This window comes from Helianthus annuus, chromosome 3 (genome assembly GCF_002127325.2).
Source record: "Helianthus annuus cultivar XRQ/B chromosome 3, HanXRQr2.0-SUNRISE, whole genome shotgun sequence".
Lineage (NCBI taxonomy): Eukaryota > Viridiplantae > Streptophyta > Magnoliopsida > Asterales > Asteraceae > Helianthus > Helianthus annuus.
This window is the reverse complement of record NC_035435.2, coordinates 14,499,024-14,513,895: the sequence shown is the minus strand read 5'-3', so window position 1 is coordinate 14,513,895 and position 14,872 is coordinate 14,499,024.

The following is a 14,872-nucleotide window of genomic DNA, read 5'->3' as shown; positions in this document are numbered from 1 at the left end:
AGAGTTTACTTGATGCTGAATCCAGGTATTCACACCTTGAAAAACTTATTCTTGCACTAATTATGGCATCTACTAAACTAAGACATTATTTTGAAACCCATGTTATTGTTGTTAGAACTAATTTTCCAATTAAGAATGTCCTCAGGAAACCAGAGATGTCCGGAAGGATGGCTAAGTGGCAGTAAAGCTTAGTGCCCATGATATAAGATATGAGCCTAGAACAGCCATCAAATCTCAAGCATTAGCAGACTTTGTGGCTGATTTCAGTAGTGATTTACAAAAGGAAGCCGAATTGGAAGTCCAGCAGCTGGATGAGACCAAGGATCCTTGGATACTACATACTGATGGATCCTCAAATGTTAAAGGCACAGGGCTTGGTATACTACTAAAATCGCCACAGGGGACATAATACCCCACTCCATAGCTTGTGAGTTCCAAGCCACTAATAATGAGGTTGAATATGAAGCCTTAATCGCTGGTTTGCAAATTGCTAAGCATATGGGGATCAGGTATCTTGAGGTATTCGTGGATTCATTGTTAATTACTAATCACTTTAATGGATCCTATGCTGTTAAAGGTGAAAAGCTAACCAAATATTTAGAGATAGTCAAAGAATTGGCACTCTCCTTTGTTTTCTTCAGTTTGACACAGGTACCAAGGGAAGAAAATACAGAAGCTGATGCATTGGCCAATCTAGGATCATCTTTGAAGATCCCAGAGGATATAAGTGTTTTGGTCAAAAATCACTTAAAGATAATGCAACCAAACTTTATGTAAACGGGGAATGATGCTTGGTATGATGAACAAAGTGAAGGATCACTCAAACGTAAAATGCACAAGTGACACAAGGATTTAGACGAGGAAAAAGCCCTTGATCAATGATCTCCGGCATAAAAACCTCGGGTGATGGAAACTACCGATCACCAAACTTCAATATAACAAATAATGATTACAACTTCGGATGGTAACGAGCTAGGTACAAGGATCACTATAGTATCGTATGCTAAGGTGTGTGAGAAATGTGTTGTGTCTTCCGAATGTGGAAGAGTGCTACTTATACAAGTGTGTGTGGTCGTATTTTAGGTAAATAACCTAACTATTAGCTCGTTACCCCTTCAAGAATAGAAGTAAATTTAGCCTAAATTATCGCCCTTAAATCGTGCTGAGTTTCCATATTGTCCATTACGTCCATCTTTGATTATGCATATGCCAAAGTAGCATGATAGGTTCCTTGTTTACGTTGCTAAGAGCGGATCCTACTCGAAATTCCTGCAAGATAACATTAAACCCAAAGAGAATAATCGTTAGTATGAGGATCCCTAGGATAGTCCGTGATCCTGTCCCTGGAACTCTTCTGAGGATCACTATCTGTCACAGAAACAAGGATCACTGATTAGGATCACAAGTCATAAAAATCCAGCCCTAACAATTGCCCCCAAAATATAAGGAGTATTTATCTAATATAAACGAGTTATATTTTGCCGGTCTTATCTCTAACTGACTTAACGGATATATAGCCGTTACAATGGAACTATCCGTTGCGATCTGACTTCACGGAAGTGACAACCCTGCACGAATCATCATTATAAATAGAAATAGGGATAGGATCGAATGCATTTAAATTCAAAGCGACTCCCTTTATAACCGTATTCGGAAGATCAACCAGGTATTCTCCTTCTCATCTTCTTCTCTTTTGCTCTGTTTTTCTTCTTCTTTCCATTCTTCTATAAAGATGTTGCTCCGGAACTCCCCGCATAAGGATCCTAAGAAGAACAGCCCCTTGAAGGGTCAAGGGATCATTAAAGATTCTCCCACCGAGAGGTGCTGTTTTACCGATCCTCAGATCGACAGAATCCGTCAATGCTTTCCGGCGAATACTCTCTTCAAGTCTTTTACCCCCACTGCTTTGAGTGATTTTATTTCTGATACTTGGGTAGCTTTCCCGGTTACTCCATTCTTGATAGGATATTCGTATTCTTTCCCTCAGTTCACTCAATCCTTTTTCTCTCTTACCGGCATCTGCTATATCCAGGCTATGCCCATGATCTGGAGGGTGTTATACACCCTTGAGAGGATCATTGAACAAGAGGGGATAGACCTTGGTATGGCGGAGCTGGCTGAGATGTATGATCTTACCACTTTCGGATCCCATCGCTATTTGTTTAAGCGAAAAGCTGGGGAGGATCACCCTGTCTTCAAAGTTACCAAGAACGACACGAACTGGAAGCGACGGTTCTTTTTTGTTAGGAGAGATACCATCCCTGATGGGAAGGATCTGCCCAAAGAGTGGGCTACTCATGGTAGGATAGAGGATCCTGGAAGGATCATCATAAGACCTGTTCCTTAGGAAGAGGATCACTGATATTTTCTTGTTTATTGTGCAGCTATCTCCATCTCTCGTCTGAAGTTGACACCCGCTGCAAAAGAGAGACTTTTGGCCTTCAAGAAGCTTGATCCGGAGACAAGAACTTTCCAGGTTGCTACCCAGGATTCCCAAGAAGTATCCTCTGCCTCTGTCACAATGTCAAGTAAGTATCCTCATTTAGAAAGTAATTCTATGTAGGATTTTCAAGTTTAATTAGAATACTTATCTTATTTTGGTTGTGTAGGTGCTGGAAAATCCTCTAAGTCTGCTTCCAAGTTCGGTATTGCTGATCTTACTAATGTCAAATCCTCAAGGAAGAAGACTCCTGCTAGCCCAAGTGCGTCGGCCCCTAAAGCACCTATTAGGGGAAAGGGAAAGAAGAGAAAGGCCTCTGAAGCCGAGGATCTCCAAGGTTTGCCCCTGCTCCGCCAACAGTTTCTGGATTACTTCAACGAGGTAAGGATCACTGCCCCTGTTTGTGTATCCTGACAGTTTTGAGGATCAATTGTTTCTGATGTTATGCCTTGTCTTCCTTGCAGAAATTTGCTGAAATAGAGACTTATGTTGGCCACGTTGAGGATCAAGACCGCCAAATCGCTGACCTCCAACAAATGGGTGTGCTGAAGGATCTCAAGATTGCTGATCTTGAGAAGGAGCTCCGGGCTACCAAGGATGATGCTGCCAAAATGCTGATCAACTTTGATTATGAGAAGCATGATATCACCCAGGAAGCCAAGGTTTCTGCTGCAATAACCATGTATAAGATCCAGTTACAGATGGCTGCGGAAGCTCAGGATCCTGCCTTCGACAAAAGCACATGGGACGTGGAGGGCTGGAAGGCGAGGCTGGCAGATTTGGAGGATGATGAAGAGGCTGAGGAGGTCCCGATGCTTGAGGGTGGTGATGTTGGCAAGGATCAGGGTGGAGAGGCAAGTGGAGCTGGTGGTGATGGTGCAGCGAAGGCTTGAGCTGCAGGATTGGGCGATGAAGGAAACTTCTAGACATAGCCGGAGCCCAATTTTTTTTGTGTTTGTTGATGTTTTTTAAACAATTATGGTCTGTAACTTCGAACAATAGGTTTAGGGTTGAGGATCCAGGATCCTTCAGACAATAGGTAGGATTACACATGGTGGAGGGATCCTCTGTTTGGGGGATGAAGCCATTGTGATCCTGCCGCCTTTTAATTTCCTGCATGCTATGACCACACAAACAATGGACACCCTTTGCCAACCCATGTGGACGGGCCACGTTTTGCTAGTAGAAACGTGGGTTGGCAATTTTGACAACTTTTGAAAGGGTTAAATAATAAATAAAGCTTTTTAACTTTTGACTTATCCTGTGATGTTATCCTTGTATATCTTTTATTCTTACAATTGTTTTGATTTATACTTGTTTGAGTAAGAAAAGTTAAGCAAACTATGTTTAAGAAATTTAGGATACGATCCAGGATCAGGTATCCTATAGTCGATAACTTCCAAAAAGTAGATAATTTTAAGGATCATAGGTTCAGTTGTCAAGGTCTAAGGGTTATTTAAATGAATAATGAATGAAATTAAAAATAGTCAAGGATCATACCTGAGGATCCAAGTTAGGATCCTAACCTTTAATCAGGATAACCATAAGTAAAACTTTAATAGATAATAAGGATTAAGGATCCTTAGTTGTTTAACTTCGAAAACCTGAAAAATAGGATATAACTTGGGACTAAGCCAATATAAAAGATGAGTTAGTAACTGGGGACATGCCCAAAGGATAACTGGGGACAAGCCCAAAGGATCACTGGGGACAAGCCCGAAGGATAACTGGGGACAAGCCCAAAGGATCGTGTGTAAACTGGAGTATGGCCCTTACTGGCGACCATCCAAACTTAGTGACATGAAAATGCCAAAACCTTAGCTAACGTGAAAACGTTAGAAACCTTAGGAACGGATGTATGGTACGTCTACCATTATACGTAGGATCCTAGGTATAGCCAGTACGATGAGGTTATCAGCCCCTAAAGCAAGTACTGGTCCCAAAGACGTGAACTATACCAGGATCATCGTGCGCTACAGGCGAAAACTGGGGACAAGCCCAAAGATAACTGGGGACAAGCCCAAGGATCTGAGTTGCTTCTGAAGATTGTTGACATTATGCTAAGGATACCAGAGTAAGGATCATTGATCCTTCAGGGATCCTTGAAGGATACTTCCAATGTAAGGATCATTCATGCTAGAAGGATCCTGCTTCACATGAAATATTTCTTTAAGTGAACAGCATTCCAGGCTCTTGGTAACAAATTTCCTTCCATGGTTAGCAATCTATATGCCCCCTTTCCTGCTTCGGCTTCAATCAAGTAAGGGCCTTCCCATTTTGGTGTCAATTTCCCATCAGCAGGATTGATGGTATTTTGGAATGCTTTTCTCAATACCATATCCCCAACTTGGAATTTCCTTATCCTGACATTTTTGTTGTAAGCACCAGCCATTCTTTGTTGGTAGCTAGCCATCCTTATCCTAGCCAGATCCCTGATTTCTTCAATAGTATCCAAGTCTTGAGCTAGGTTTGCATCATTCTCCTCAGGATCACGGGTACTTGTTCTAGCAGTTGGAACCACCATTTCTGTTGGGATCACTGATTCTGCCCCAAACACCAAAGAGAAGGGTGTTTGACCAGTATCATTCTTGGGAGTTGTCCTATCAGCCCAAAGCACATAAGGCAATTCCTCTGCCCATTTCCCCTTCTTGGATCGAAGTTTCTTCTTCAGATTGTTGATGATGATCTTGTTGGATGATTCTGCTTGGCCATTGGCTTGTGGGTGGACTGGTGTTGATGTTATCATCTTAATCCCCCAACTGTCACAAAAGTTAGTAGTCCTGCTCCCAATAAATTGGGAACCATTATCACATACAATTTCAGAAGGAATGCCAAATCTAGTTATAATGTTTCTCTTAATAAAGGATATAACTTCCTTTTCTCTGACTTGGGCAAAAGCTTCAGCCTCTATCCACTTGGAGAAGTAGTCAGTCATGGCAAGCATGAATACTTTTCCACCAGGTGCCTTAGGGAGCTTGCCAACTATATCCATCCCCCATCTCATAAATGGCCAAGAGGATGGAATAGGATGTAGAAATTCAGCCGGCTGATGAAGGATATTGCTGTGTCTTTGACAAGGATCACACTTCTTAGCATACTCCACAACATCCCTTTTCATAGTTGGCCAGTAGTATCCTGTCCTTAGGATCCTTGAGAACAATGCCCTGCCCCCAGTGTGGTTTCCACAATCTCCTTCATGGAAGTCTCTCAATACTTCTTGAATTTCAGGATCCTCGATACATCTTAAATATGGTCCTGCAAGAGATCGCTTATATAGCACATTATTCAAGATTGTGAATTGAGATACCTTAATCCTGAAAGCCCTAGGATTTTCTCCCATAGGAATCTCCCCGTGTTGTAAATATCTCATGATTGGTGAGATCCATGATCCTGAATAAGATTGAGTATCCTCACTAGGGATCATTGTAGTATCCTCTTCTATTTCCATGGCCACCTGTTTTTCAGTAGCAGGAGCCAGGATATGGATGATGGGGATACTTATATCCTCTGGGATCTTCAAAGATGATCCTAGATTGGCCAATGCATCAGCTTCTGTATTTTCCTCCCTTGGTACCTGTGTTAAACTGAAAGAAACAAAGGAGAGTGCCAATTCTTTGACTATCTCTAAATATTTGGTTAGTTTTTCACCTTTAACAGCATAGGATCCATTAAAGTGATTGGTGATTAACAATGAATCCACGTATACCTCAAGATACCTGATCCTCATATGTTTAGCGATTTGTAAACCAGCGATTAAGGCTTCATATTCAGCCTCATTATTAGTGGCTTGGAACTCACAAGCTATGGAATGGGGTATTATGTCCCCCTGTGGTGCTTTTAGTAGCATACCAAGCCCCGTGCCTTTGACATTTGAGGATCCGTCAGTATGTAGTATCCAAGGATCCTTAGTTTCATCCAGCTGCTGGACTTCCAATTCGGCTTCCTTTTGTAAATCACTACTGAAATCAGCCACAAAGTCTGCTAATGCTTGGGATTTGATGGCTGTTCTGGGTTCATATCTTATATCATGGGCACTAAGCTTTACTGCCCACTTAGCCATTCTTCCGGACATCTCTGGTTTCCTGAGGACATTCTTAATTGGGAAATTAGTTCTAATAACAATAACATGTGTCTCAAAATAATGTCTTAGTTTAGTAGATGCCATAATCAGTGCAAGAATAAGTTTTTCAAGGTGTGAATACCTGGATTCAGCGTCAAGTAAACTCTTACTTACATAATAGACAGGATATTGTGTACCTTCATGATCCTTAACAAGGACTGCACTTACTGCTTTTGAGGATACCGCGAGGTATAAGGATAACACATCTCCTTTTTCTGGTTTCATCAATGCTGGGGCTGAGGACATGTATTCTTTTTGGGCTTGTAAAGCATTCTCATGCTTTTCAGTCCATTCGAATTTCTTATTCTTTCTTAGGATATCATAGAATTCTTTACACTTTTCTGAGGATTTGGATATGAATCTGTTTAGAGCTGCTATCCTGCCTGTTAGCCTTTGCACATCATTAGCGTTGGCAGGGGATTTGATATTTACCAATGCTTTGATTTGTTCCAGGCTTGCTTCAATGCCCCTCTGGGTTACCATATATCCTAAGAATTTACCTGCTTTAACACCAAAGTGACATTTTGAAGGATTAAGCTTCATGTTATAATTATCAAGGATATCAAATGCTTCCTCCAAGTCCCTTAGGTGATCCTCAGATTTTTTGGATTTCACCACCATATCGTCTATGTACACTTCCATAGTTTGTCCAATTTGATCTTTGAACATCATATTTACCAACCTTTGATATGTTGCACCTGCATTTCTTAATCCAAAAGGCATAGCAATATAACAATATAAACTGGTTGGGGTCATAAAAGCCGTATCCTCTTGGTAAGATGGTTCCATCTGAATTTGTTGGAATCCAGACGATGCATCCATAAAGGTTAACAGTTCATGACCCGCTGTTGCATCCACCATGGAGTCAATGTGGGGTAATGGGAAAGGATCCTTGGGACATGCCTTATTCAAATCAGTGAAATCGACACATACCCTCCACTTTCCATTTTTCTTTTGAACAACAACCACATTGGCCAGCCATTTTGGATACTTAACTTCTCTGATCATACCTGCTCGTAGTAATCTTTCTACCTCTTCCTGGATAATGGCATTTCTTTCTGGTGCAAACTTCCTCCTTTTTTGATGGATCGGTTTAACTGACCTGTCAATGCCAAGTTTATGAGTAATAATATCCTTAGATATACCTGTCATATCCTCATGTTTCCATGCAAAGGTAGATTTTCTTCTTTTGAGGAAGGATACTATGTCTTCTTTCATTTTGCCAAGGATCCCTGATCCGATGTAGATTTTGGATTCAGGATCATCGGGATCCAAGAGGATTTCGTCCACATCCTGCTCTCTTGCCTCCAAGACACCCCTTGGAGGATACTTTAATTGCTATTGCTCCCTTGGTTTCGAGGCTGGTTTCATTGATGAGGTGTAACAATCCTTAGCCTCCTGTTGATCACTATCGATCTTGATTATTCCCCATGGGCTAGGGAGCTTCACACATTGATGGTAGGTGGACGGGACTGCCTTCATATCGTGTATCCAAGGCCTGCCAAGGATAACATTACAACAAGACAAACAGTCAATAACACAAAATTTCTGATAATTATGTAATCCTTCCATGTAAATTGGGAGTTTGATGTCCCCCAGGGTTTTCTTAGTTTCGCCACTAAATCCTACAAGCACGGAGGATCTTGGTGTGATATCTGATTCAGGGATACCCATTTTCTTCAGAACATCAAGCTGGATAATGTTTACTGAGCTTCCTCCGTCAATAAGGATCCTGCGGACAAAGTGGTTAGAAATAAAGAGAGTAATAACTAAACCATCATGATGAGGATCCTGGATGTTATTTCTATCATCCTCATCAAAGGTTATGATTTTTCCTTCCGAGACACTCGATGTTCGAATAGGTCTTTCTCCGTTATCCATTTTAGCTTCCTTTGCATGCCTTTTAGCTGCTGAGAAGGATGTACCACAGATGTCTGATCCTCCAGATATAAAGTTGATCACTTGTGCATCTACTGGAGGAGCTGGAGCTTTCTCAGGGATCCTTTTAGGATCCTGAGTCCTTTGCTTTTTTCTTCCCAACAACTCTTTTAGATGCCCCTTGCTTAGCAGATATCCAATTTCCTTTCTTAACGCGATGCATTCTTCGGTTAAATGCCCAAAATCCTCGTGGTATGCACACCACTTCGATTTGTCTTTAGTTCCGGCTGGTTTGTCATTCTTTCTAGGCCATCTGGCTTTTTCTCCTAGATTCTGCATTGCAAGGATTAGTTCATGGTTATCAACGGAAAAACAGTATTCAGAAATTGGAGGATAATCCTCATCATCCTCTTCTTTGTCAACGGCATGCACGTTCTGGTTGTCATTTCTATTGTAGGATTTGAATCTGCTGCTTTTGAAAGAGGATCCTTACTTTTCTTGTTTTGAGGATCCTACTTGTCTTTCCTGGATCCTTTTGTCATCCTCTAGCCGGATGAACCTGAGTGCACGAGTTCTTACTTCATCTAGGTTCCTGCATGGTGTCATAACAAGATCATCATAGAACAATGAATCCCTAAGCAATCCCATTTTGAAGGCCTCAACAGCTGTGGCCATATCCAAGTTGGGAATGTCCAAGGATTCTTTACTAAATTTGGTTATATAATCCCTTAATGATTCATTATGACCCTGAGTTACCCTATATAAATCACTAGTCAATCTTTCAAATTTTCTACTACAAGAGAATTGATTATTGAATAAATTAACTAGATTAGCAAATGAGGTAATAGAGTAAGGGGGAAGACTTAGCAGCCATTTAAGAGCTGATCCAGTAAGAGTGGATCCAAATCCTTTGCATAGGCATGCTTCCTTTAACATTTCTGGAATTGGATTGATCTCCATCCTCTCCCTGTATTGTGCTATGTGTTCCTCAGGATCCGTTGTACCATCATACAGCTTCATAGTAGGGATATGGAATCTTTTGGGTATCTCAGCATCACAAATTGGTGGTGCAAAACGAGATACCTTATGGCTTCCATCTGCAATCTCCGGGATAGGTTTGACTACCCCTGGAACACTTGATATCATATCCTTCAATTTTTGTAGTTCTCTGGCCATAGCATGATTGATACCTGTATCCTGCATGAATCCATGGTTAGTGGTAAGAGAATTATTAAAAGTGTTACCTCCCATCGGGTTCAAGTTAGGAACGTTGGATGTGAATCCATATTGCTGGGATTCTGGGATGATGGATGGACCAGTGGAAGCAATGGTCTGCATCGGAATAAAATCTCCTTGATGGACATCTAGACTTCCTGTTTGCAAATTCTTCAAGGATCCTGGTATCTGAAGGGATCCTTGAACCTGGGATGATCCTGGAACGAAGGAGGATCCTTGAACCTGGGATGATCCTGTAACAAAGGAGGATCCTTGAACCTGGGATGATCCTGGAACAAAGGAGGATCCTTCAACCTGGGATGATCCTGGAACGAAGGAGGATCCTAAGCTCGTGAAGGATCCCATATGCTGGGTGTAGGATCCTGCCGGTTGGAAATATGATCCTGATGCCTGAGTAATTGCTGCTGGTCCGAAATTCACTCCTCTTGATCCACACATGTGTTGAACGTCTGCGACCTCTGATGGCTGAGAAGTAATCACCGGAGTATCAAAATTCAAAGATCTGGGCATTAGTGGGGAATGATCCTCTGCTGTTTTCTTTTGCTTTTTGAGATCTTTGATTTCCTTGAGGATCCTGTCATTAGTTTCATCCTGCTGCTACATACTGTTAGGGCTGGATTTTTATAACACATGATCCTTACATGTGATCCTAACCAGTGATCCTTGTTTCTTTGGCAGATAGTGATCCTCAGCAGAGTTCCAGGATCAGGATCACGGACCATCATAGGGATCCTCATGCTAACAGTTGTTTTCATTGAATTTAATGTTATCTTGCAGGAATGTCTAGCAGGATCCGCTCTTAGCATCGCAAACAAGGGACGCGTCTTTACAACTTTGGCATATGCTTAATCAGAGATGAACGTTGTAGAGGATATGGAAACTCGGCATGATTTAAGGGCGATAATTTAGGCTAGATTTACTTTTATTTCTAAAGGGGTAATGAGCTGATTGTTAGTTTATTTACCTAAAATAGGTCACTCACACTTGTATATATAACACTCTTCCCCATTCGGAAGACACACAACACATTTCTCACACGCTTAGACACTCGATACTATAGTGATCCTTGTACTCAGCTCATTATCATCCGGAGTTGTAACCATTTTTTGTTATATTGAAGTTTGGTGATCGGTAGTTGCCATCACCCGAGGTTTTTTATGCCGGAGATCATACATTGATCAAGGGCTTTTTCCTCGTATAAATCTTTGTGTCACTTGCATATTTCTTACTAAAGTGATCCTTTACTTTTTCAACAAACCAAGCATCATTCCCCGTTTACTTAGAGTTTGGTTGCATTATCCTTGTGTGATTTTTGACCAAAACAGTTTGGCGCCCACCGTGGGGCAATTGGTGCTTCATTCATAAGAAAACTTTATGTTCGAAATCATTTCAAAGAGTTACATGGCTTCATCATTGAAGAATACATCAACAGCGATGTCGGCAGTCAATTCATCTACTGGCATTCCACCTTTGCCTCCACCACCAGCTGGATCTCAGAAAAATGCTGAGAAGAGACCAACTTCTATCTCCTCTAAACCATCATCTTCTGCTCTAACTTCTTCTGTTCCCAGTACTAGTGATATATTTACTTTGATTTTGCAGATGAGGGATCGTATGCAGCAGCAGGATGAAACTAATGACAGGATCCTCAGAGAAATCGGAGATCTCAAAAGGCAAAAGAAAACGGCAGAGGATCATTCCCCACTAATGCCCAAATCTTTGAATTTTGATACTCCAATGATTACTTCTCAGCCATCAGAGGTCCCAGACATTCAATATATGGGTGGATCAAGAGGAGTGCATTTCGGCCCAGCAACAATGACTCAGGCATCAGGATCATATTTCCAACCGGCGGGATCTTACGCCCAGCATTTGGGATCCTTCGTGAGTTTAGGATCCTCCTTTGTTCCAGGATCATCCCAGGTTCAAGGATCCTCCTTTGCTCCAGGATCATCCAAGGTTCAAGGATCCTCCTTTGTTCCGGGATCGTCTCAGATACCAGGATCCTCCCAGATGCCAGGATCCCTAAAGAGTTTGCAAACAGGAAATCTAGATGTCCATCAAGGGGATTTCATTCCAATGCAGACCATTGCCTCCACTGGTCCCTCCATCATCCCAGAATCCCAGCCATATGGATTCACACCCAGTATTCCTAACTTGAACCCAATGGGAGGTAACACCTTAAATAATTATCTTACCACTAACCATGGATTCGTGCAGGATACAGGTATCAATCATGCTATGGCCAGGGAGTTGTAGAAGCTGAAGGATATGATCTCAAGTGTTCCAGGGGTAGTCAAGCCTATCCCAGAGATTGCAGATGGAAGCCATAAGGTATCTCGTTTTGCACCACCAATTTGTGATGCAGAGGTACCCAAAAGGTTCCATATCCCTACTATGAAGCTGTATGATGGTACAACGGATCCTGAGGAGCACATAGCACAATACAGGGAGAGGATGGAGATCAATCCAATCCCAGAAAAGTTAAAGGAAGCATGCCTATGTAAAGGATTTGGATCCACTCTTACTGGATCAGCTCTTAAATGGCTGCTAAGTCTTCCCCCTTACTCTATCACTTCTTTTGCTAATTTAGTTAATTTATTCAATAATCAATTCTCTTGTAGTAGAAAATTTGAAAGATTAACTAGTGATTTATACAGGGTAACTCAAAGTCATAATGAATCGTTAAGGGATTATATAACTAAATTCAGTAAAGAATCCTTGGACATTCCCAACTTGGATATGGCCACGGCTGTTGAGGCCTTCAAAATGGGACTGCTTAAGGATTCATTGTTCTATGATGATCTTGTTATGACACCGTGCAGGAACCTAGATGAAGTAAGAACTCGGGCACTCAGGTTCATCCGGCTAGAGGATGACAAGAGGATCCAGGAGAGACAAGTAGGATCCTCAAAACAGGAGAAGCAAGGATCCTCCTTCAGGAGCAATAAATTCAAATCCTACCATAGAAATGACAACCAGAACGTGCATGCTGTTGACCAAGAAGAGGATGATGAGGATTATCCTCCGATTTCTGAATATTGTTTTTCTGTTGACAATCATGAACTAATCCTTGCAATGCAGAATCTAGGAGAAAAAGCCAGGTGGCCCAGAAAGAATGATAAACCATCCGGGACTAAAGACAAGTCAAAGTGGTGTGCATACCACGAGGATTTCGGGCATCTAACTGAAGAATGCATCGCATTAAGAAAGGAAATTGGATATCTGCTAAGCAAGGGACATTTGAAAGAATTGTTGGGAAGGAAAAAGCAAAAGACTCATGATCCTGAAAGGATCCCTGAAAAAGCTCCAGCCCCTCCGGCAAACGCACAAGTGATCAACTTTATTTCCGGAGGATCAGACATCTGTGGTACATCCTTCTCAGCGGCTAAAAGGCATGCAAAGGAAGCTAAAATGGATAATGGAGAAAGACCTATTCGAACATCAAGTGTCTCGGAAGGAAAAACGATAACGTTTGATGAGGATGATCGCATTAACATCCAGGATCCTCATCATGATAGTTTAGTTATAACTCTCTTTATCTCTAACCATTTTGTCCGCCGGATCCTTATCGACGGAGGAAGCTCAGTAAACATTATCCAGCTTGATGTTCTAAAGAAAATGGGTATCCCGGAATCAGACATCACACCAAGATCCTCCGTGCTTGTGGGATTCAGTGGAGAAACTAAGAAAACCCTGGGGGACATTAAACTCCCAATCTACGTGGAAGGATTACATAATTATCAAAAATTTTGTGTCATTGACTGTTTATCTTGTTGTAATGTTATCCTTGGCAGGCCCTGGATACATGATATGAAAGCATTCCCATCTACCTACCATCAATGTGTGAAACTCCCTAGCCCATGGGGGATAATCAAGATCGACAGTGACCAGCAAGAGGCTAAGGATTGCTATACCTCATCCATGAAACCAACCTCGAAGCCAAGGGAGCAATAGCAATTACAGTATCCTCCAAGGAGTGTCTTGGAGGCAAGGGAACAGGATGTGGACGAAATCCTTTTGGATCCTAGTGATCCTGAATCAAAAATCTATATCGGATCAGGGATCCTTGGCAAGTTGAAAGAAGACATAATATCCTTCCTCAAAAGAAGAAAATCTACCTTTGCATGGAAACAGGAAGATATGACAGGTATATCTAAGGATATTATCACTCATAAACTTGGCATTGACAGGTCGATCAAACCAATCCATCAAAAAAGGAGGAAGTTTGCACCAGAAAGGAATGCCATTATCCAGGAAGAAGTAGAGAGACTACTTCGAGCAGGTATGATCAGAGAGGTAAAATATCCAAAATGGTTAGCCAATGTGGTTGTTGTCCAAAAGAAAAACGGAAAGTGGAGGGTATGTGTCGATTTCACTGATCTGAATAAGGCATGTCCCAAGGATCCTTTCCCATTACCCCACATTGACTCCATGGTGGATGCAACGGCGGGGCATGAACTGTTAACCTTTATGGATGCATCATCTGGATTCCAACAAATTCAGATGGAGCCATCTGACCAAGAGGATAAGGCCTTTATGACCCCAACCGGTTTATATTGCTATATTGCCATGCCTTTTGGACTAAGAAATGCAGGTGCAACATATCAAAGGCTGGTGAATATGATGTTCAAAGACCAAATTGGACAGACTATGGAAGTGTACATAGATGATATGGTAGTAAAGTCAAAGAAAGCTGAGGATCACCTAAGGGACTTGAAGGAAGCATTTGATATCCTTGATAATTATAACATGAAGCTTAATCCTTCGAAATGTCACTTTGGTGTTAAAGCAGGTAAATTTCTAGGATATATGGTAACTCAGAGGGGCATTGAAGCAAGCCCGGAACAAATTAAAGCATTGGTGAATATCAAATCCCCTGCCAATGCTAAGGATGTGCAAAGGTTAACAGGCAGGATAGCAGCTCTAAACAGGTTCATATCAAAATCCTCAGAAAGATGTAAAGAATTTTATGATATCCTAAGGAAAAACAAGAAATTTGAATGGACTGAAAAGCATGAGAATGCTTTACAAGCCCTTAAAGAATATATGTCCTCAGCACCAGCATTAATGAAACCCGGAAAAGGAGATGTGTTATCCTTATACCTGGCGGTATCCTCAACCGCTGTAAGTGCAGTCCTTGTTAAGGATCACGAAGGTACACAACATCCTATCTACTATGTAAGTAAAAGTTTACT